Consider the following 16,637-nt stretch of genomic DNA (forward strand, 5'->3'; position numbering starts at 1 on the left):
CCTAAAAATAATACTGTTAGCAATGATGTGCCAACATAAGCACCTTCAGAGTTTGCTATTGGGCGTGTAAAGTGGTACAGGCTTTCTGAAAAGCCATTTGCCAAAATAGTTCAGAATCCTGTACAACATAGTGCCTGAAGTCCACAACATGGTATTGTGCACTTCAAAATTTGCTGGGGGGAGCTCTCATGGTAAGTGTTCATGGCACACACACACCTGTAAGAAAAAAGGGACACATGGAAGCTATTGGAGGTGACAGATTTATTACCTTGATTGCGGTGATAGCATCATGGGTGTATGAGTATATATGTTCAAACTCACCCAACAGTGTATATATTAAACCTACACAACTTTTTTTCTAGTGTATTGGTAATACTTCAGTAAAGCTGGGTTTTTTTTTTAGTTCAAGATCCTCAGAAACGTTCAGAACTCTTAATACCCAAGTTCCCTTCTTTGGACTCATATCCTCAAACAAAGATCGGTGTGTAAAGATGTTCATTGTGCCACTATTTATAATGGATTATACTGAATTTTATAATGTATTATATGTTGGATATATATTGGATAATGGATTACACATATTAGATATTATAATGGATTCTGTATATTGTAGTATATAGCAATATGATAATGAAAATCTGAAAACTGCTTTAATGTCAAACAACAGAAGAGTGGCTGAATATTTTATGACAAAATATAAAAAGCCATTAAAAATGTGTTTTCAGGGGTGCCTGGGTGGCTCAGTCATTTAAGAGTCTGTCTTCAGGGACTCCTGGGTGGCTCAGTGGTTGAGCGTCTGCCTTTGGCTCAAGGCATGATCCCAGGATCTGGGATCAAGTCCCACCTCGGGCTTCCTGCCAGGAGCCTGCTTCTCCCTCTGCCTATGTCAGACAATTCTATGTCTCTCTCTGTCTCTCATTAATAAATAAATAAAATCTTTAAGAAAAAAAAAAGATTGTCTTCAGCTCAGGTCATGATCCCGGAGTCCTGGGATTGAGTCCCACATAAGGCTCTCTGCTCGGAAAGGTGCCTGTTCTCCCTCCCCCACCTCAAATAAATAAAAAATCTTTAAAAAAAAAAAGTTACACAATACTCCACCCCTAAATACTAGAGGATGAATCTCCTAAAAACAAGGGCAATCTCCTACATAACACAACACCATTGTATGGATTCAGCATTGCTATTAAATATTCAGTCCTTTCAAATTTCTCCATTATGAGAAACCATTATGGGTGTACCTGACTGACCCAGTAAGTAGAGCATGGGACTCTTGATCTTGGGGCCGTGAGTTTGAGCCCCATGTTGGGCAGAGAGATTACTTAAAATTTTTTAAAAATTAAAAAAAATCCATTATGATTTTTGTGATCTAGGACCAGTCAAGTATCATACACTGAATTCAGTTGTCCCCGAAATATTTTGGCAGGATTCTCCTAAAAACAAGGGCATGCTCCTATAAAACCACAATACCTAGAAATATCATATGATCCAATAATTCCGCTACTAGGTATTCAACCAAATAAAATGAATACGGTAATTCAAAGATACATCTTTTTGTTTATTGCATCTCTATGTTTATTGCAGCATTACACACAATAGCCAAGATACAGAGGCAGCCCAAGTGTCAGCCAATAGATGAATGGATAAAGAAGATGTAGCATATACATATTCAATGGAATATTACTCATGCATAAAAAAGAATGAAATCTTGCCATTTATGACAACATGGATGAACCTAAAGGGCATTATGCTAAGTGAAATAAGTCAGATGAGAAAGACAAGTAGCATATGATTTCACTTACATGTAGAATCTAAAAATTAAAACAAGGACAAAAACAAGACTCTTAAATATAGAAAACAAATTGATGGTCGCCAGAGGAGAGGAGTGTGAGGGGATAACTTAAATAGGTGATGGGGGGCAGCCCCGGTGGCGCAGCGGTTTAGCGCCGCCTGCAGCCTGGGGTGTGATCCTGGAGACCCGGGATGGAGTCCCACGTCGGGCTCCCTGCATGAAGCCTGCTTCTCCCTCCGCCTGTGTCTCTGCCTCTCTCTTCGCTCTCTCTGAATGAATAAATAAATAAAATCTTTAAAAGAAATAAAAAATAAAAAATAAAAAATAAAAATAAATAAATAGGTGATGGGGATTAAGAAATACAAACCTATAGTTATAAAATAAAAATAGGTCATAGAGAGATGAAAAGTCCAGCTTAGAGAATAGAGTACATAATATAACAATATCAAATAGTAACAGAGGGTGACTACACTGACATTGGTGAGCATTGGGTAATGTATAGAATTGTCAAATTAATTGATTGTACACTTGAAACTAATATTTGAAACCAATGGCATTCTATGCCAACCACAAAAAAAAGATAAATAAGTTCTGGGGATGTAATACACAACATGGTGACTATAGTTGGCAATACTGTATACTATACTTGAAAATACTGTATACTATACTTGAAAGCTGCTTAGAGAGTAAATCTTAAAAGGTCCCATCACAAAAACCTTGAGATCATGACCTGAGCTAAAACCAATAGTTGGCCGCTCAACTGACTGAGCCACCAGGTGCGTCCCCCCCCCCCCCGAGTTGACACTCTTCTGTAAGGAACCCCTTTCCTTTATCCTGTCTTCTCTGGTTTTTTAAATTATTTTTTTTCAAATTTAAGGATTTTTAAAAAAAAATTCTATGTGTCATAATCCATCCACATTATTCATCGTTTTGATCTTCCACTGTTCCAAATTTGGCCATTGGAGCCCTTTCCAACTGGCTCCCCATCACTTTGAGTACCTCTTTGTTTTCTGGCATGATGGGATATATCAGTGGAGCACTCGCTATGTCCATCAGCCTCATGGGCACAGAAACAGCCATTCACCTCTGGACCCATGCGTACAGCAACAGGGGCTGCTGAGCACCTGGAGGTCACTCTCAGAAGCATCAACAGCCCATGATTTAATTAATGGCCCTACCCTAGGGGATAGGGCCAGTTGCCTTGAGCTGGCTGCTTAGGAGAAGGGCACCAGCCTGCTTGGGTAACTAATTTTTTATCCCATCTATTTACTGCTGGCACATGGAAAAATATTAATTATATACAAAGATGAAGAAAAATCTGTGTTCTTTTGCAACTTCTCTGAGGAAAAGGAGGGAATAATGCTCTGATTTTAGAAAGAAAAAAGTGTATGTGTGCCTGCAAGAGTGTGTGTGTCAGTAGGTCTGTGTGCATGTGTGTGCATGAATGCACAGGTCTCCAGGTTCTCCCTAAGCCTCTACATCCCCCTCTTCTTCTTTGTCTTACTTTTTTTTTTCCTTGTTGAAGTGCAGTGTGCATCCAGTAAAATAAATAGATTTGAAGGAAAGAGCTGGATGGGTTTTGATAAATGTGTAACCAGCACCCCAACCAGGATATGAACGTTTCTACCACCCCCAGAAAGTTCTCTCATGCTACTTCCAGTCGGTCCCTCATAGAGGCCATCACTTTCTAATACCCAAACATTCTAGAACTTCACATAAATAGAATCATGCAGTGAGCACACTTCCTTTCTTTTAATTGCCAAATAAAATGGTGGTGGAAAGCCTGGTAGTGCCACCAGTGTATCCCCAAATATTTCTCAGGCTTTCCTGGGGAGAGAGAAACAAGCAGGACACTGCTGTCCCTCTGCAGGTTCTTTCTTCAAATCCCTGCTCCCAGGCTGGTGACTGGGAAGGGGTCCCACCCAGATCAGGCTCATTTCTCTACCCAGAAAAAATCATCTTCGGTGGCCCAGAAACTATGGCCTAGAAATCCTCCTGGACATGGCAGGAGCCTGTCTACCCAGCAGTGAGGCTCAGATGCTCTGATGGCCCCCTGAGTCCCCGGCTGGGGGAACCCCTTGGGGGACTGTGGTCCTGTCCATCTGCCAGTAGGAGCAGTGAGCAACACCAGTGGCTGGCCAGCCTCCTGCATTTCTGCTGTCAATCTGCCCGCTGCCCTGGGTTGTTTACTGGAAGCTGGCCTCCTTGCAAGGGTTCAAAGCCCTGGCCCTGGGCATGTCTGCGGCAGGAAGCAGGCCGGGCGGTAATTGGCAGCACGGCTGTGTTAAGCGGCCAGCCCTGACCCACTATCTTCCTCCAGCGGTCGCCTTTGAGTGGCTCCATGCTGACCTTCCAGGCCTGCAGGGACTTCCCGCTGAATGCCAAGCCAGCACCAGCAACAAATCACTATTACTCATTCCCTGAGAAATCTATTAAAAGGTGACAGCAGTTTGGGGGGAAGGTGGCAGGGGACCCCCATCACCGGAAACCTAATGTCTTCTGTTCCCAAGGGCCACCATCTGCCTCCTGCTGAATTCAGAGGAAACTGAGCTAGGACTCTAATTTTGGGGCCCAGGAAAAATGACTTGAGATGAGAAGAGGCTGCCATCCTTGAGTCCCATCTACGGCTTCATGAAGACAGAGGAGGCAGCATCTGAGTCCCCAGGACCTCATTTCCAATCTGCTCCTTCCACTCTGTGTGACCTTGGGCAAGCCACTTGTCTTCTCTGGGCCTCCCATGCCCACAAAGAACATAAGAAGCCCAGCCCGCAGATTGGCAAAAGCCAACGAAGTGCCAGGCACATAACAGATGCTCTGCAAGCATCGCCGGATCAGGTGACTATGTTTATTTCAGCCTCCAGCTGAGAGTCCGGAGCCCTGTGACCCACATGTGTATGGCCACATCCCAGAGTAGGGCAGCAGCCAGGCCGCAAGATCAAGCGGAGTAAAGCTGCAGCGAGAGGGCCTGGTATTGGGGCAAGGCACAGAAGCCTCTGACTTCCCCTGATGAGGAGCTCTTACCATCTCCAGCGGAGCTCTGGCTGCTCCCTGACCCCTGGGTGCATGAGTGAGACTGACAAATGAGTGTGGTGGGCCTAGTAACGGCCCCTCAAAGATGCCACCGCCCAAATCCCCGGAACCTGTGAAGAGGTACCTGATGTGGTCAGAGGGACTCTGCAGATGTGATAAAGTTAAGGATCTTGAAATGGGAGGATTATCCTAGATTATCAGGTGAGTCCAGTGTCATCACAGGGCCCTTACAAGAAGGAGGCAGGAGCCTGGGAGTTGAGGCCTGAAGAGTGAATAGAGGGAGAAGTATCTACAGTAGATCTGGTGACATCCAGCCCTGGGCCTCAGAGTCATAGAACTCTGTCCTCTGGACCTGGTTGGGCCCAAACACCAATGCACTATTTTCATTTGTGATGGATGAGGTGCTGCTGTGCCCAACCTGACCTTATGGCTTGAAGGATCAGAAATACCGGCTCACAACACATAGCTCAATCCCATAGTTACTGGATGTCCCATGCTCAGTGTCTACTAGGGTCCAGTATGTGTCAACATTTACCCAGATTTTGGATAAAACATTTTTGGGGATGTTTTTGTAAGGGTGCTTGTGGACGGGATTCACATTTAAGGCAGTGGACTTTGAATGAAACAGGTTTCCCTTAGTAATGTGGGTGAGCCTCTATCAAGCCAATCAAGTGAAGGGCCTGATAGAACAAAAGACTGACCTCCTCAAAGCAAGAAAGAAATTTGCCAGCAGACTACCTTTGGACTTGAATTACGACTCTTTCCTGGGACTCCAGCCTGCCAGCCTGCCCTGCAGATCTTGGACTTAACCAAGCCTCTATATTCTCTACAAGCCAATTCTTAAAAATAAATAAATAAATAAAAATATGTCCTTCTGTCTCCGTCTTTCTCTCCATATTACACATATACATATACACATACATATCTCCAGTTGGTTCTGTTTCCCGGATGTGTAGACTCTGCAGATGTAATTAAGGCCATTCATCAGCTGACTTTAAGATCACACTGGAGGGCAGCCTGGGTGGCTCAGCGGTTTAGCGCCGCCTTCAGCCCAGGGTGTGATTCTGGAGACCCGGGATCAAGTCCTGCATCGGGCTCCCTGCATGGAGCCTGTTTCTCCTTCTCCCTGTGTCTCTGCCTCTCTCTCTGCATCTCTCTGTGTCTGTCATGGATAAATAAATAAAATCTTAAAAAAAAAATCACACTGGATTATTCAGGTGGCCCAGTGTAACCACAAGGAACCCTTAAAAGCAGAAGGGGGAAGCAGAGGTAGTAGAAAGGAGATGGGAGAGAAGAGGAACACAGAAGAGGAGGACAAAGAGGACAAGGAAAGGGAAGTTGGCAAGACATGAAGCAGGAAAAGGATTTGCCCTGCCTGTGTGAGAAGCATAAGGACTGCCGGCAGCCTGTAGGACAAAGCCCAGCCTCTGATGACAGCCTGCAAGGAAATGGGGACCTCAGTCCCACACCCACAAGAACAGAATCTGGTTAACACCCAGAAAGGGCATGCAAGTGATTTACCTACATAACCTCCAGAAAAACACACAGCCCAGCCAACACCTTGATTTTGGCTTTGTGAGACTCAGAGCAGAGGAGCCAGTTGAGCCAACCCAGATTTCTGAACTACAGACTTGTGAGATCACTGATTTGTGTCGTTCTGAGCTGCTAAATTTGTGTAACTTGCTGTAGCAGCAATAGAAGACAAATACACCACCCACGGAGAATGGAGCAGAGTCAGCCCCTCCCAAAACCACAGGGGCTAACCAGAGAAGGGAGCTCCCCCCAAATCAGGTGCTGTTCTCAGAAAGCAGAAAAGGGGCCTGGACCAGGTTGACCACAGCATCCAACCTGAAAGTGGATTCCCCGTTGCCTGGCAGCCTGGCACTGTGGACATCAGGATCTGACCCACGCTTCAGACAATGCCCCTACGACAAGGTGGCAGTGGCTTTTTCTCTGCTCCTGGCACTTCTCTCCAAGGTTTGGACACCCACCACTCAGGTGTGCAGAAAACTTGTCTGAGCCTGGCCAGCTCCCGGGGCAGATGTGATGCAGTTTCCGCATAAACCCTCAGCAACGGTGGAGCAGAGTGGCTGGAGCTGGACAGGAGGAGGGACCAGGAGAAACAGCAGGTCTGTCTGACCAAGGTCACCATGCTACTTGGTCAGGGCTTTGCTCTCTGAGCCTTGCTTGGCCGATATTGTCCTCATTAGTCTCTGTTACAGCTCCACCTGGTGGGCAACAGGATCCCCATTTCTCAGAAGAAGAAAAAAATCAAGGCTCAGAAAAGATAAATCCTTGTCCAGGGTCAGCACACTCCTCCATTTACAAATGACAGAAACTCAGTTCCACCTGACCTGAGAAGAAGGAGCATGTGTTGATGCAGGGGCCCGGGGAGGCCAGGGTGGTCCTCATCTGCATCTGCCTCTCTGCCTCCGTGTCTCACTGTCTCTCCCTTCCTCCCTTCTTCCTCCCTCCCTCTCTGTGTGTTTGTTCCTTTCCGTCTCCCAACTCATAATCACCCTCCTTTTGTCTTGACTTTATTCCTTTCCATTGCATACAGATATGACATGAAATGCAGCCCGTGACAGAGATGAAAGCTTGGTTTTATTTGGACAGTAGAGTTCCCAGGTGATAAATCACATTTCTCCCTTGTGCCCAGTAATATACAAATGGAAGTATTCTATGGCCCTTTGGGTAAGGTTGCCTATGGGAAGGCAAGCTGACTGAGCTGGAAGGAGCACTTCTTTTGCCCTTCCCCACTTTCCTCCTTCTTGTTGCCTAAAACATGGGTGCAATGGCTGGAGAGCTCTGGCAACCATCCTGGGCTATGACCACAGGCTGGATATTCATGACAGCAATATGAGCCCTGTACTGGGCACCACCAGACTTCTCTTCCATGATAAACAAACAAAACCTTGCACGTTTAAACTTCTCTGGTTTGGAATTTTTGTGAGATGCAGCTAAACTTAACTCCATGATACCTGGCCACAAGCAGTTCTTATTTCACATCGTTCCTACTCAGAAACCTCAGAGTCGGGACCCCTGCTCCCTTTACTTCACCAGACATCTAGGGCAGAGCTCTGAATGGCATAGCTGGTGTCACACACACACATGACCAGAGAAATGGCCAAACCATGGCTCGAGCCCACTGTTGGCGTGTTCTACTTTTTTGTTTGCTTGCTTTTGAGGAGAGGCAGCCAGAGTGGGGTCACATGAATGGTGGGGGAGGAAGAGTCCCCCAAAGAAGTGGATGTGCCAACACATAAGGAAGTGATTGATAGGTGCCCACTACAGCTAGTGTGTAGGGAATCCCAGGTCACCTGACTCCCAGGCTGGCCAATCTCCACACTAACAGAGCAACTTTCCCATGCAGTGGAGATCAGGAAGGAACCCGCTGAGGTTGGTCTGACGTCTTGCAAGGAGGTTCATCTGGAGGCCACAGTGTGTGAGGTCAAGAGGACAAGGGTGTAGAGGACTCCAAGGTCAACCCCAGGGATCGAGTCTCAAGCTAGCCCTGCCAGTTACTCAAGGAAGATGAATGTGAATGTTGGAGTCAGTGTTGAAGTCAAAGCCCTTTCATCCGTGTGGCCTTAGGTAAGTTGCTTCACCTTTCTGAGCCCCCATACCAATTCCCTCATTTTTATCTGCTGGCCTGTCATCGCTCCCTCCCTGCCAACCCCACACACACCTAGGATCCCATCTTCTGCCTCTCACCCCATCTACCCAACCTCCAAAAGGCCAACCTCAGCAGTGCATGTGCACACACACACACACACACACACACCTTGGCCCCCTGGCAAAGACTGAGCCTGGGATGTGCTGACATACTCTCCTGGATGTCAGGACATTCCAGTGAGGCCTGAGAAACAATTAATCTTTCAGATATTCCGAATTACCAAACATGCAAAACAGACAACCTCTCCTCTATGCAGCCCAGGGCCCTGCCCCTACAGGGCTGACTCCCCCAGGCATGGCCATGGGGGTCACAGATCAATAACTCCTGGGGTCCTATACCAAAGCAGGGAGGCAGGGGGATGCAGGACACTCTGCTCTATCCTAACCTAACCTAACCTCAAAGGCTGAATAAACACCCCTCTGGGGAGCAGGGCTTAGAGACTAAACCAAGAAGAAGTAAACCTTAATTATAAAATGTCTTTTAGGGCAGCCCGGGTGGCTCAGCGGTTTAGCGCCACCTTTAGCCCAGGGCATGATCCTGGAGACCCTGGATCGAGTCCCACATCAGGCTCCCTGCATGGAGCCTGTTTCTCCCTCTGCCCCTGTCTCTGCCTCTCTCTCTCTCTCTCTGTCTCTCATGAATAAATAAATTTAAAAAATCTTTTTAAAATGTCTTTTATTATTAGCTCAATTTATATTTTTTATTCAATTTACTCTTTATTTGATATGTATGATCACTTGAAATTTAGAGAAATGAATAAACTAAAAATGTGAGTCTCCAATAATTGGAGTGGAAGTCAGCAATGTCTCTTGTGCTTATCCCTTGATTTAAAAAAGGAGGAAAAAAAGAAAAACAAATGCTATTCTTCACTTTGTCATTTGGAGGCAGCTCTTCCTGGACGGCTGTACTGCTGCCCTGTCCCCACAGCCCACAGATCACCTCTCCTCGTGCTGACAGCCATCCACGCCGATGCCACTTGAGGGCAGGGGCTGGCTGGGATCCTCATCTGCCCCCAAGCAGCCAGCATGGGCCCTGGCGGAGAGGCTCAGTGGATTTGTCAGAAACAAGAGAAGGAGAGAGGGATAGAGGGGTGAGGAAGGAAGGCAGGGAGACACTCCAATTCCTTGTTTTTTTTTTGTTTTTTTTTAATTTTTTATTTATTTATGATAGTCACAGAGAGAGAGAGAGAGGCAGAGACACAGGCAGAGGGAGAAGCAGGCTCCATGCACCGGGAGCCCGATGTGGGATTCGATCCCGGGTCTCCAGGATCGCGCCCTGGGCCAAAGGCAGGCGCCAAACCGCTGCGCCACTCAGGGATCCCCAATTCCTTGTTAAAATGGAAGGATGGGGGCAGCCCTGGTGGCGCAGAGGTTTGGCACCATCTGCAGCCCGGGGTATGATCCCGGAGACCCGGGATGGAGTCCCACATCGGGCTCCTTGCATGGAGCCTGCTCCACCCTTTGCCTTTGTCTCTGCCTCTCTCTCTCTCTCTCTCTCTCTCTCTCTCTCTCTTTCTCTCTCTTTCTATGAAAAAATAAATGAAATCTTAAAAAAAAAAAAAATGGAACGATGAACTAAATCCTGCAGGGACCCAAGAAAACAACTCAGTCGTCCTGGAGGGGTGGGGAAGCCGCCAGTGGTACATTCCTGAGTCTTGAGGCATGCCTAGGAACTCTCTAGAACTTGTGGACATCCACCAGGCACAGAAACAGGAAAGGCAGTCAAGGCAGAAGGCGCAGCTTGCAAAGGCATAAAGTGTGAGAGGACACATCAACCTGGGTCTTCATGCAAAGCCTGGTGCAGCCCCAGAGAGGGCGCTGGAGAAGAGAAGGGACAGGAGAGGAGGTTGAGGACTTCAGAGAGGAACTTCCAGGTTGAGTCTTTAACTTACACCTTGATTTGAGGGAACACCCGCTGGATGCTCACTGGGCCTTGGTAGAATTAACCACACAGTCAAATTGTTGAGCCAGATTATGAGGAGGGGACCCCAAGCCCAGCCACTGGAGGGGCAGAAGCCCTGAACCCCATTCCTGGCCTGGGCCCCCAAGCAGCTGCTCCTCCCTCCTATTGACTCCAGCCTGGATATTTTTCTCTGTGTTTGATGAAGTTAAAATAAGCCCTCTCTGGGGTGAATCGCAGGCGTTCAAATTGGATTGGCACGCAGACGTCGAGCAGTTGGTGGCAGGAGCCAAGGGACAAGAGCAGGTTTTCGCTGGAGGGGACATGAGCTTTATTTCCCTCTTGGTTGCTGACAAGGAAGCAGCTGTCCTTCCCTGATTATTTTTACCTCGAGTCACAGCCGCTGATGCTGAGCTCCCCAGTGCCCGCCCGCCTGCCAGGACCAGGTGAAGAGCCCGGCACCCTGGTCCAGCTCTGCCATGAGCCTCGAGCTCCACCTACTGCCACCTTCACCTACTGCCACCGTCACACAGGACCCAGAAACAGCCCTCTGTCTCAGGTCTAGACCTTTCCACTCCAAGGTGGGGTCACTGCCCAGGAGAGAGAGAGCCAGAGCAGCCTTGGAAAATATCTGGAACAAAAAGAGAGAGAGAGAGAGAGAGAGAGAGAGAGAGAGAGAGAAAGGATAAAAAAGAAAAATAATTCACAACGAATTCCCCTTCCTGACACAGTAGCTCATTTGTTGTTTTTGTATTAGTTCGGACTTTTAGTTGGATAAGACTGAAACCAACTATCACTTTGCTGTTCACTAAGCACTTCCAAATCTGCCATGTCATTCTAGCCTTGAAAAGCCCAACAGGTAGGTATCATTAGCTCCATTTTATTGCGGAGGAAATTGAGGCTCAGTGGCAAAATGGCTTGCCTGAAATCACAGGTACAATAACAGAGCAGGAGAAATGGGATTTGAATCCCAGTTTTTCTGCCTCCAAGTCTTATAGGCCACCCAGTGTATTTTCACGTCTTTGTTCATGTGCCAGTTGAGAATGCTCTCAGCTGCAACTAACAACAGTGCTTTAAATAAATGGGGGCTTATTTTCCTTATATAACAAAAGGCTGGCAGTAGATGGTCTCTAGGCTGGGAAGCAGCACAAAGATGTCATAGACCCACAGTATTTCAATCTTGCTCTTCCTATCATCCATAATAGGTTGCCTTTCGACATGCTTGCGGCCTCATGGTCACAATCTAGCTGTTGCAGCTCCAGGCACCCGGCCTGTACTGGAAGTTTGTACCTTCTGATTTCCTTCCCTGGAAGTTTGTACCTTTTGATTTCCTTCACCCATTTTGCCCATCCCCCACCTACCAGCTCTGGCAACAACCAATCTGTTCTCTGTGTCTATGAGCTCGGTGGTTTGGTTTGCTTTTGTTTTTAGATTGTTTTAGATTGTTTTTAGATAAGTGAGATGATATTTGTTTTTCTGTATCTAACAAGTTCCATCCATGTTGTCACGAATGGCAAGATTGCATTCTTTTTGATGACTGAATAATATTTCACAAATATAAATACATTAATATATACACATCTTCTTTATCATTCATCTGTCAATGGACACTTAGATTGTTTCCATGACTTGTAATATTGTAAGTAATACTGCAGTGAATATGTGGGAATGCAGGTATCTTGTCCAGTTAGTGTTTTCTTTTTCTTCAGATAAATACCCAGAAGCCAAATTGCTGGATCACATGTTCCATTTTTTTTTTTTTTTAGTTTTTTAGGCACTCCCACACTGTTTTCCACGGCGGCTGCACCAATCTCCATTGCCATCAACAGAGCACAAGTGTTCCCTCTTCTCCACATCCTTGCCAACATTTGTTATTTCTAGGTGCTCTTAATATATTACTCTACTGACTTCCAAGAGGTTCGTGCTATTTTTAATGGTGTAATAGTACTTGGATATATTGATTTTACCACAATTTTGCCACCACAGTTTTATATCGGTTTTTAAAGGTTTTTTAAAATTTATTCATTTGACAGAGAGAGGGGGTGGGGGGAAGAAAAAAAACAGCAGGGGGAGAGGCAGAGGGTGAGAGAGAAGCAGACTCCCCACTAGAGCTGGGAGCCTGATGTGGGGCTCAATTTGGGGCTCTATCTCAGGACTGTAGATCATGACCTGAGCCAAAGGCAGACGCCTAACCATCTGAGCCACCCAGACACCCAAGTTTTACCATTTTAAAATGATACCTCAAAGTTGTTCTGTTTTCACTCCTATGATTAAAACTGAGGAGGAACGTTTTTCCCTATGTATTTTTCACTTTGTTTTTCCTCTTTGGTAAAGTATTTGTTCATTTCTTCATCCAGTCATCTTGGAGCATGAGAGATTCATTTTTATAGAAATGGCCATGCTGTCAATACTGGCATCAACTCCGGGAATATTACAACTCAACTTTTTCATTTGATCCTACAAATTGCTGGGAGGAAGGCAGAGTGGGGAATAGGATCCAAGTCACAGAGGAAGGGGACTGGGCTCAAGAAATATATGCAGCTACTAAGAGCTACCAAGAGGCAGTTCTGTCTGGCACTTTTTCTTGCACACTAGAGTGCTTTTTAAAATAACAGTTTATTGGGGTGTGATTCACACTCCATACCATTCACTCATTTAAAGTATATGACTTAATTGTTTTCAGAACACTCACACAATTGTGCAACCATCACCATAATTTTAGAATACTCCATCTCCCCCTAAAAGAAACTCTGCACACGCTAGCACTCACTGTCATGTCACATAGAGGTAAAAATATTTTTAAGCTTGGAGAAAGAGATGGGGGGTGGGCTGTGTGAATAAAAGTGGAGGCTTAGCTATGCTATCAATTTGCTGTGTGACCACAGGTCCCTTGCCCTCTCTGGTTCTTGGTTTCCCCTAATACAAATAGGTATTTACTGAGCACCTGCTCACCTGCTCCCAGCCAGGCATGTCCCAGATATGCACGACCATTCTCTCTTAACTGGGGTAAGAAGCCCTACTTTACCCAAGAGGGGAGCCAAGGTCACGAACAGGGACATGGTCACTTGGATGCCTATGCTTGGTGGTGATAGAGGGGGGCCTGGAATGGGGAGGCCATTCTATCAGCTGCCTCTAGCTCCTGGCTTCTGGAGCTGCCTCTGTGACAGGTGGGGACAGGTGGGGAGAGGAATAGAAGAAGCTGGAAACAGGTTAGCAAGTAGTTGTTTCACCCTCCTGTGGCCATGATGTGGGGGTCAAGTATGGGGGCCCACTAAGCAGAATTCTCTGTCCCCTCCCATATCAGGCCCCCAAGCACACACACACACCCCCAACGTTAGAGTCACAAGGTGTCTGTCTGGGTGTGTCTAGATCCATTGGATCAGTCCTTCAATAAACACAAGCACTCACTCCATCGGGCCCTGGCCCTAGTGTGTGTGTGTGGGGGGGGGGGGTATGGGAAGGAGGGGTGGACAGGCAGACTGTTCCCCAGCATTTATAGAGGTCTGGGGTTCCTGAAACAGATTATTGTCAGGGGCAGGGAAGACATCCTAAAAGATTTAACCTGGGACCTGAAGGATAAGTAGAAATGAGCCACAAAGAACTTAGCAGACAGGGCTCCTGCCTGTTCCTAGGCAAAGGGAATAGCATGTGTAAAGGCCCAGGGGGTGTGAACCAGATGTTCATTCTGGCTACCGGCTGGGCTATGGAGTGTGATGGGGAAGAGACACAGTGAAGGAGTACAGGGGGCAGAGATGGATTGTGATAGTCACATGTGGAGGTTGGACTTTCTTCTGGAGCACCAGGGAGCTATAGAAAAGTTTTGAGCAGGGGAGGGACAGGAGCAGATAGAAACTGTACAGAGTTCACTCTGACTACTAAGTGGAGAAGGGGCTGGAGTGGGCAAGTAGGGATGCAGGGCTGGTTCTGGGCACATCCAGTTTCTCAGCACTCAGGGTATGCTGGGGTAAGAGTAAAGCGTAAAGGAAGGGACTCTCTTTTATCTAGAGCAGGAGCCAGTGGCCCCAGAGAAAAATAACAATTGGGCCAGGTTGTAAGGTTCCCCCAATCCTGATACACTCCTCTCCTAATAGCCAGCCTTTATGTCCCTGAGAAGAAGGGAATGTAAAATCATCTCTACATTCTGTGTAGAAGACACAGGGTACAGAGACTTGCCCAGGTCACATACAAGTTGGTTGATGGCCAAGTTCCAATTCTGTTGGATTCATGGCAACCTCGAAGGGGAAAGATCCCAGTTGCCAGCTCCTCCTTCCAAAATCCCTATGCTTGGACTATGGCCAACCCAGCTGAGGGGCCAGGGATGAGCATCCCCAGCCACCCCTATTGCTCCCCATCCCATCTACACAGATGATGAGCCCAGGGACCCCAATGACTATCATTCACTCACAGCCTCCAGGCCCTGTCTAAGGAGTCAAGAGGCCTGTCAGAGCCACCGGCCACAGGCAAGATGAATGGCCCTAGGCTGCCAGTTGGACAATACCCAAGCTCTGGGGAGCAGAGATTAGGCTAGAACATGGCCCAAACTGGTCTCAACAGCTCAGAGTCCAGGGAGGCCCACCCCCACCCCCTGGTACTTAGCCATCTCCAGGACTGACTCCTAGGAAATGTGACCCCACTGAAGGAAGGGAGTTGGCCCAGAGCCTCCAGGCAGGGAGGGGAGTTATCAAGGCTGGGAAGGTTGTAACTCAGGAAACACGGGAGAGATTAGGGATGGGACAGAAGGCGAGGAGAGCTAGAAGACATACAAAGGAGGCCAGGAGAATTGGGATTAGACACAAAACCCACCCCACCCACAGAAAGAGGGTGGGCTTAGGAGGCAGACCTGGGGTGCACCTCTTCCTTGCTATGTGGAACCCTGTATTCTCTCTGGGCTCAGTTAGCACATATGTACGAGTGTGCCACTTGTACTGGGAGCTCCACCTCCGTGTCCCTCCCCTTCCCTTTCGCCTTCCTGGGCTCCTGACACCACCACCCCGCAGCCTGACCCCGGCTCAGCCCTCAGAGGCCAAAAAGCTTCAATTCCCCCACTTCACAGGGATTCCCCAGCTCACCTCACCTTTACCTTCTAAAGGGCCTGGATGAAGATGCAAAAAGGCTGGGTTCGAGGTTCGAGGCCGGGTTCTGACACTCACCACCAGCTGCCTAACTTGGGGGGGAGCCCCCAGTCCTTACCTGGAAAATGGGTACAACCCCGGCCCCTCCTCACGGTGCGTTAAAGGCAAAGCAGAGGAGGCCTGAAGGGGGCCAGCTCAGGGTGCCGAACGCTCCCTCCTTTCTCATCGTCCAGCCTGAGCTGGGGTTGGGAAAGCCAAGGATGCTTGGGCTTCCACAGGTTTATTTGGGACCCAAGCCTCACCAGGTGGCGCCTTCTAATCGAGTGACCTGACCTGTGTGTTGTGGGAAGGAGCGTAGCAGGTCCCGTCCAGGAACTGAGGAAGTCCCGGCAGGTGCACTCCCAGGTGCGCTTCCGCGGCTGCGGGCTGGGGCGGTCCCGGACTCTAAGGGGGCGGGGCCTCCTGGTACCGCCCCCGGCACCGCCCCGCACCCCGAGAGCTGGCGCCCGAGCGGCCGCGGGGCTGAGTCCCCGGAACACTTGGCAGAGGGCGACCAGGCGGTGGGCACCAGGCTGGACGGAGCAGGTGAGGAGCGCGGCTTTGAATGGGGGAGGCATCAGCGCGGGTGAAGGGGGAGCCCCTGTCCTGCGAGCGATTCCTCGCTGACCCCTGGTGGAGGAGGGACAAGCAGCCAAGGCGGACGTCGCAAATCCTTTTGGGTGCCATCGAGTGTTTGGCGAGCAAGGAAGGGGGGGCAAGGAGTTTGTGGGGGGCAAATACAGGCAAACGTGAGCCGGGGAGTGGGGCGGTCAGCATCTGTTGAGCTCATACTAAGTGCCCAGCACCTGCTAGGGACCAAACCTCAGTCTTGGACCAGACTCCTCCCATTCCCCACCCTCTGAAGGTGGGGGTGCAGGGTGGGCACAGGTGCTGTTTAAAAAGGGGGAGAGTGGGGTAGAGCATGCAACTCTTAATCTCGGGGTGGTGGGTTCAAGCTCCACATTGGGCGTGGAGCCTACTAAATTTAAATAAATAAATAAAAAGGGGGGAAAGTGACAATAAATTGGTGCTTCTCAGCATCCCAAGTGTGAACCCCCATGGTTCCTGTGTTGGGTTGTATTCAATTTTCACACTTAGGCACTTTAGACGGAAAGGGGGAAAGGGTATGAAT

At 48.1% G+C, this 16,637-nt stretch overlaps 1 long non-coding RNA gene across 1 annotated transcript; it reads right to left on the minus strand.

The window, feature by feature from the left end:
• Window positions 1-1,567: 1,567 nt before the first annotated feature.
• Window positions 1,568-15,905, minus strand: LOC144285495 (uncharacterized). Its single transcript, XR_013353738.1, has 3 exons — window positions 15,800-15,905; window positions 5,741-5,981; window positions 1,568-2,081 (listed from the first exon to the last, which is right to left on the minus strand). It is a non-coding gene; the product is annotated as an uncharacterized LOC144285495 (long non-coding RNA).
• Window positions 15,906-16,637: the final 732 nt, after the last annotated feature.

The sequence above is a fragment of the Canis aureus genome, chromosome 16, assembly GCF_053574225.1.
Source record: "Canis aureus isolate CA01 chromosome 16, VMU_Caureus_v.1.0, whole genome shotgun sequence".
Classification (NCBI taxonomy): Eukaryota; Metazoa; Chordata; class Mammalia; order Carnivora; family Canidae; genus Canis; species Canis aureus.